This window comes from Haliaeetus albicilla, chromosome 2, assembly GCF_947461875.1.
Source record: "Haliaeetus albicilla chromosome 2, bHalAlb1.1, whole genome shotgun sequence".
NCBI lineage: Eukaryota > Metazoa > Chordata > Aves > Accipitriformes > Accipitridae > Haliaeetus > Haliaeetus albicilla.
The window spans coordinates 18,672,323-18,680,513 of NC_091484.1; positions in this window are offsets into that span (position 1 = coordinate 18,672,323).

Below are 8,191 nucleotides of genomic sequence, written 5' to 3' on the forward strand. Positions count from 1 at the left end.
CCAGCCCAGCTCCTCCACCTGTACTCAAGAGCTCTTTGCTCGTCTTGGTCACCTGTTGCTGATGCCTTTCTGGCTTCTCAATTCCCAAAATTGGACACAGTGAGGACAGAATGCATGATTTTATAATGGAAACTCATCTATCAATCCAGTCTTAATCCAGGCCATGTCTGTTTTATTATTTATGGAGTGGGATTGCTGTGTTTTGGACAAGGTGTTTTAGAGAACTGTCCCAGTATCTGTATTTCACCGTGCTAGCAATAGCCAAACAGGACTTAGTGGTGCACCCACCTGGTCCCCTCACAAGGCCAGCGTGAGCTCTGTTGTTCGGTGGCCCCAGCACCCTTTGACGCCAGTACTGGAAGTGCCCCTCAACCTCTCTGGAAAGCAGGTTTAAGTCCCAAGCTCGGCTATTCACAAATCCTCCTGGGCACAGGATGTAACCTCTGTGAGTGCAGGATGCTCAGCTGAACAGAGCTGCAGTCAAGCATCACCTGGAGCACAACCTTGCTGCCAGCAGCCATTGTTGTGCACAATCTTTGGGATCACCACCTTCTGATTTGATTTGAAATAATAATAGTAATAGTAATAATAATAATAAAGTTTTGGCCTCTCTAAAGAGGGATTGTGACAGTCTCCCTGGGCAAACTCCTTTGGACTCAGGATACCCCCATACCTCACTGCCCACAGGGGACCTGCCTCCTCCCAGGGAGCACAGCCAGCTCTGCACCCGGATGCATGGCAGAGCCATCGTTACCTGCGATGTGCTGGGTGGAGGCTACTGTGCTGTCCACCGCATGCATGAACACCCACTGTGGCCCTGAGTTACAGATGTGACCCACCCTGAAGGATAAATGTGTTACTGTTACATACTTACCTTGAAACCAATGTTAACAGGAATCAGGAAAAGCAAAATGCAAATGAAGGTGGTTACTCACAGCATCTCAGCTAGGCAACAGGGAGAAATGCAAAAGAAAGCAATGAGAAAATTAAAGAAATAATACACTTTGTTGGCCTTCACAGAATGTCAGTGGGAAAGGCAGAGTCTGCTCTGCAGCCGACTCTCCTGCCGCGACATGGGCTCTTTGGGTGCCTGTGCCTTTCTCCTGGCCAGTGTCCCTGAAGCAGGAGAAGCAGCATCACTTGGGGCCTGGTGGTACCTAAGATGTGCTCCTGCTTACAGAGAGGCCCTGAGGACTCCCAAGGTCTGCAGGGAGTTGGGCACAGTCTCCTGGGCTATGTCCCAAGGTTGGTGGTTGTGACCTGAATCATGTCCCCTGTGCATCTGGGGCAGTGACTTTGCTGTAGCAGCTGGTGCACACCAGCACCTACAGCCACACAACTGCCTGCAGGCCGCTGCATGCAGCTCTGCACCTGGGTGTGTGAAGAACAGCGAGGTCTGAGCTTGCCACCAGGGACGGAGACCTCCAATGTCGCATGCCACTCTTGAAAAATGTCACTGATTTATCCAAGATGCAGATTTTGCAGCAGCAGGTGCAGGATCCCCATGCAGGAGCACCCAGGCTGAGTGGCAGCGCAGTGCTGTGCTGTGCCTGCAGACTAGTGCTGACCACGCTGCTTCTCCTGGACAGGAGCCCCAGAGATTTCCAATACCTTCTTAATATGCAGTGGCAGTACAGATTAGCCAGGCACACCTCAGTGCCGCAGCACATTTGGGCGGGTGTGCCCGGGCCAGTGCACCGCAGGTCACCTCGGGCAGCCTCACACACTGCGCTGGGCATGCTGGTGCCGCAGGGACAGGCACTGGCTGCCACAGGGACAGCTTTGGCAGCAGGAAGGAAGGAGTCCCTTGAGACTGAAGAAATGCCAAGTGTTTCCAGGATAAACTTGTCCTCTTGCTGAGAGGAATGCTCCAGTGCTGCCTGCAAGAACTGTGCCTGTCTGGCCACTCCTGTGCCCGGGGTGCTGGGGTTTCTGCCCATCTCGCAGGTAGGGGCAGGCAGAGCGAGAGTGGTTTCCCTCTAACTGATGTGCTACCCTACAACACAAGCCCAGGGAGATAAAGATTTTCTCTCTAGTGGCAGCCCTTATCCAGGAACAGGGCAGCCACTCCACAGGTTTTGGAAGCAGTCTGAAGAAGTCATTAAAGGAGCAATTAACTGCTGTTAGCCATGGGAGTTTTTTAGGTAGAGGGACGCAGGGCTTCCTCCACCTCAGTGTATTAATCACAACTGCTGATGTAGCAGCCTTTTGCTTGCTGTGGCCATCTGTACATTTGCACATCTCAGCGGGGTCCTTCACTTGCCTGGTTCTGGGGAGGATGGTGTGTCTCTGACCGTTATCTGTGGCCACTTTACAAGCCAGTGGCTTTGCTGGGGCTCTGGAGCTTTTACGCACAGAATAGTCTTCCTGGGCTGTCGTGGATGTTTGTCCCAGCACAAGGCGAGTGAAGGATCCCTCAGCTCCTTTCTACCATGCATCCTCCCATGCCAAAGGCTTGGCCACACAGCGCCGGGTCCAGGCTGGAGGAGAAACTCGGCTCTCATCACCACCAAGTTGCTCTGTCCGACCTCCGTCCAGGCTCTCCAGGTAGAGGTCAGCAGGAACTGAGGATCAGGAGCCTCAGTTCTCCCATCCCCCCTTGATGATAAATTCGTAAAGCAAAGCAGAGGAGTACGTTTGTCTAGAAGTTGTCCAGAAGCTGTCCTGCAGATTTTATAGTGGACGCACAAGATTGTTTCCAAGTCTGGACCTTAGATTCTGAGATACATATACCCCTGTCAGATGCACATCAGCAGACAGTTCTGGTTTTACTGCATCCTTTTTCTCTAGAAGCAAATTTCAAGACAGTTTGCTCATGCTGATACAAACCTGGGCAAAACCAATAGGGTTATTGCCCTGGAGTCATTGGCATGAATGGACCATGTTCTGGCCACAGTGAGGCATCATGGCCATCCCAGGTGTGCTGCACCTGGCAGTCAGGACAGCTCAAGCATCCTCATGCATCCTCTCTCTATACACACCACAAGCACAACCAGAGAGTGCCAATCAGTCACTTCAGACCAGAGTTTGAGTGTGACAGGGCTGTTAGGCTGCTCAGCCTCTGCTCTTCTTTTCCACCTCCAATGGTTCAGACATTGACAGAAGGCTTAAAGCAAGCCATGGGGTTTGTACACCTATTCCAGTACGAGCCCTGTGTCTGTGAACCAGCAAAACTTAATGTGTCTGTCTCCCCCCTAGAACAAACCCCCTTAAGTTGATTCAAGAATGTCACAAAATTAATTTTTATTTTGCAAAGATTTGCACTGCCTGAAGCAAAGATCAATTGCTTTGGGAAACGCTTTGGCTAAACCCATCTCTGCCTGCATCAACCATCTCATGTCCTAGAAGGGGATTTTCTCTAAGGCTGAGCATCTGAAGGCTGGAGCTGTGGGAAGGGTGCTCCAAAGTTGTGCTCTGGCATCAGAGATGGGGGATGGCATCCATGGGACCACAGCCCCATGCAAGGCACAGGGAGAACTGCCTGGGTCCCACCACCCAGCGAGGCTTGACCAGGACTCTGCAGACAGGCCACAGGAAGACTTACCAACCCTCCTTGCTGATGCTGTTACATCCCCAGAGCAGATGCATACTTGCTGCTTCTAATGGTAGCCCTCCCTGTGCGCAAGTCCATCAGCTGCAGCCACAGGTCCTTTTCAGCAGCTGGGGAGAGGGGGCCGTGTCAGAGACAGGAGATGGGAAGCGGAGATGGGGGCTGTAGTCACACCAGCAGTAAAAGATCAGTTATGTTTACAAAGGTCTTTTGGTAGGATTTTGCCTGGAAGCACTTGATGGTGAGCAGTGACACCCAAGCAACCTGGTTAAGGGGGACATGCAGGTCCAGCTGCCAGGTCCTGCTGGGGACGGGGGTGTCAGCCCAGCCCCTGCCATGCTGCAACGTGGGTGAGAAGCAGAGCTCAACAGCCAAGTACCTCTGGTGAGGCAGCAAACCAGAAAGGAGCTGGAGCTACATGCAGAGCAAGCGGGCAGGGAAACCCCTTTCCACCAGCTGCAGCCGTAGTCAGGTCCCAGCCAGATCTGGTGCAGCAGGAAGGAGAGGGAGTTACCCTGATGCAGCAGCATGAGTCCTTCCCTTCCAGACTGCTGAAGCACACCTATGCCCCTGTGAAATACAGAGCCTGCAGAGAGCTGGAGGGGGAAGGAACAGAGTTGTAAATACCCTGCGCAGCCTGTAAGCATGCATGAGTAATTAACCAGTGTTAGCATCAAGGCAGAATTCAGCATCTTAAAGACCGGTGTGGCAGGTCAGGTTAAAGCAGGCTGACTTTCCAGTGCAAGGTATGAAGAGCAGTTCTGAACCCAGGTGAGATGCTTGGATGCCTCTGCTCAGGCCTGCAGGCACCGCAGGACCCCCTGGCTCTAGGAGCCACCCTGGGCTGAGCCTTGTTGAAACTCCCATACGTCAGATGCCCTTTACTGGAGTTGCCAGCAAGGAGGTGGCTGGCTCCTCCGTGGGCAGCTGAAGCAGTGGCCAAACCGTGCGTGGGATCAGAGACACCCCAGCCCAGATGCCCCTTGGATCTGGCCTGCAGGGTTATCCTGCCAGCACTCCCTGCTGCTGGGCTGTGGCAGGAGAAGCCAACCTCCAGCCTATGCAGGGGACCCCAGGGATCCCACAGACCAGTGTTTCTTCAGCCTTAGTCTAGGGAGTCTCTAAGGCAGGATTCAGCTGGAAAGTCCCCATTGAAGGATGGAGGTTTCCTTAGGTGTGGTCATTTGAGGAAATTCCCCTGCCCTCAGGAGTTTCTATCAAGTAAATTATGTGATGGCTGTTGTAAATTTCCTGTGGGATTACTTGGGATTATTAAGTGGTTTCCTAGTCTTTGCTGCTGCAGATGATTGATGGAAGAGGAGATGGGGTACTCCCAGGAACTGGGAATTTCCTGGCCAGTCCCCCACACCATCGCATTTCCCTGGAGCTGAGCTGCTGTGCATGGGGCTGTTGCTCACCCTGGCCCTGCGTTGAGCCCTCTGCTTTGTCGTTGCTGTAAACCCAAGGACTGTCCCACACTACACCCTGCTCATGGTGTGGGTGTAAATTTGTGATGGATCACGCAGCAAGGACCTGGGACCCTCCTTCCCTGCAGGGCCCCCACATGCCCCAAGGGAGGGAGGCTGTCCCAGGAGGCATGGGGCTGTCCCTGGGGCACAGTATCACAGCCCACCTTATCTCACAGACATATATGGGGCACGAATTACACAGGAAACTTCATGTCTATGGAGATCTCAGCCTTAATCTCCTTTTACTGCTGCTCTTCTGTGGCTGCAGTCCCAGGCTGAGAAGAAAAGGACTCTGCAGGCTGTTGTGATGTGCTGCATCCTTCTGCCCCACGCCTGTATCGGCACCCATGACCCTCTCTGTGCAGACCCCACATGGCACTGCCATGGCAGACGATGGTGACAGGAGCTGTCTTCTTCATCTGGTCAAAGCTAACCCCAGGGCCACCCTGTGGGCAGCAGCTTTAGCTGGGAGGAGAAGGATTTGCCAACAGCAGTTTCCCAGTGCTCTCTATGGAATCCCCAGGACTTACTTTCTGCTCAAGTTTTGTGGCTCCTGTCGCTTCAGAGCTGCCAGCTCACAGGTGCTTTTAATCACTCCTCCAGTTAACTAGAGTGAAAGGTGCTTAACATGCTGCTCATCATTAGCCAGGTCCTGAACACCCATCACCCACCTCCCACGTGAGCTGTGCTCATCCTGTGCGTGCAACTAAAGCAGAGCCACTGGCCATGACCACCCCTAGACAGAGACAACAGAAATAATTTCACAAATTCAAATTACACAGCCCTCAGCAATTTAAACACTGTTTCTCTCTCAACACATTTTCCTCTCACTGACTCCAATTGATTTTGCTTCCAGGCAGGTTTCCTCACTAGGCTCCTCTTTCCCCAGGCTCCTGGTGAGCACCCAACATGATGTGGGATCTGCTGCCTACATGAGCTTCACCTGCTTTGCTTTATCTCAAAGGTGAATTACTGTGACTTCTCCAACCCTGGCTTCACTGTCAGTTCCTGGGGGTGGGGGGGAAGCTGGTTTGACATCCAACACCCAGCACCTCCCTGTGTGGCTCTGTGGGATGATGCTGGTGTTGCCCCTGTGGTCCCTACAGACACTTTCATCCCTTTGGGTCTCTAGGGGTTATTTTCAGGGCTTGCCCAGTTGTTCTACCTTTCCTTCTTCACAGGACGTGAGCCAGCCAGGCCTGTGCTTTGAGGGTTTTCCATATGCTTGTACCCAGAAATGGTAAAATCCTAGAAAGGAGGGAACCTTTGGGACCAGCTAATGCTAATGCCAGCTAATGCCATGCCGCCTGGGAGCTGGCTCCCCCAGAAACCTTGGCAATGGAGACTCCAGCCCTGCCCCCCTCATGACTGGGGGGATTTTTTCCCAGTGCCTACCTTGAATTCCCTGTGATAATTTAAGCCTGCTTCTCCTTGCATTATCCAGCACAGACAGATTAATCCTTTCCTCATTGCAGGAGTCATTTACATTCCTGCAGACTGCTGCCGCAGCCCCCACCACGCTCTCCTACCAATTAAGCAGCCCCACGTCTTGCCAGTTTTTCTTGACGGTCATGTTTTCCAAGTCTCTGACATCCTTCCCTGGATCCAATCCAACTGGCCCAAAGGGCAATGTCCAGACATAGCTGCCTTCTCCAGCCACTGCTTCCCGGTGCTGTGGAGAAAGGCAGAGTCATCTCCAGCATCTCTTGAAGCCCTCCCTGGTTACACATCCTGGTGTTATGTTTGCCCCTTTTTTGCTGTTACCCCCTGCGCTGTTGTGATTTATTAGAATGTCAGGTCCTTCCCCCCAAAATTACTCACTTGCTTCCCATTTCTTCTTTATATGTTGGCCTGGTTGTGCTGGGGTGCTGCCGGCGTTGGGCTGTGCTGCACAGTGTCCTGTTCCCCAAGCCTGTTTATCTAATTTGTCAGTGAGGGTGGCACGGAGGGAGAGTTTGAGGTTAGGAATCTGCCTTCCAACATTATTCCCACTCTTCTTGTCTTCCTATTTTGTCTGCAAGTCCTGCATCCCTTTATCTCACCTGCTGGCAGCTGCAGCCCAGAGGCGGTTATCCAAGCTAGGACCAGCACTCATTTTATAGCAGGGTTAGGCTGAATATGATCTGCAACTTGCTTCTGAGCTTCTTTGATGAACCTCTGACAAAAGCCCTAAAAACATCGAGATATACACACTGCGTTTCCCATTCTTCTGTCAAAGGAGAAAATCAGATTGGGTTTGCCCATGAGAAGTCAGTGTCGCTGCCTGCTCCTCCACATGCTGTCCTGCGGGTCCTGGGGCTGCTTCGCTGCTTGTCCTAGTGTTTCCCAGGAGCCTGAATCTGTGCTGACCACTGTGGTTTTCCTCTTCTTTTTAAAGAGCTGCACAGCATTGCCCTTCTGCTGCCCCAGCTCCCCCCCCCCCAATTTCAGCTACACACCTTCTGCTTCAGGCTCTCCTGCTCCCAGCTCTGCCTGCATCCGCAGAGATGTCTGCCAGGCCGGCCCTGCCTGCACCACTCGGTCTCTCCAAGCTCCCCAGCCCTGTTCCTGGCAGAGCCGTTGCTCTTTCACCAGTGCTAATTGCACACTCCGGCTGATCCCGGCTGGTGCCCTGAGGCAGTGAATGCCCCTGGCACTGCAGTATCCCTGTCAAGGGCTTCCCCTTCCCCCTCCACTGCATCAGCCCTAGCTTTGCCTCTCCCCTTCTTCCCCACATGCTCTCATTGCCTTGTTCACTGAATCCTTTTCTTGTCCCTTTGGCCTTCTTGATTTTGCATTTCAAGCTGATTCATTTACATTCAAACGTGCCTGCCTGTTTCCCAGCCACTCCCCAGTGACCTGGTCCAAGGCTTGTAGTTTGGAGACAGCATGGGATGCTCACCACCTTGCCATAGCCTCTGGTGTGGCCTTTGGCATGGTCTCCCCACAGCCTCCTTGCAGCCAGGCTGGTGAGATGTGGACAGCAGAAATGCCCAATAATGGGGGGGTAGGAGAGGGCTGGAGCATGGGACGCTCAAGGTGCACAGGGGCAGGACAAGACCCAGTGAGCTCAGGGAACTTGATATAAGGACATGACTTTCCCCATGAGGGTGTTCAGCCCCTGGCCCAGACCTCACAGAGGTTTGGGGTCTCCCTTTGTGAGGGTATTTGCACCGTACCTGAACAAAGCCCT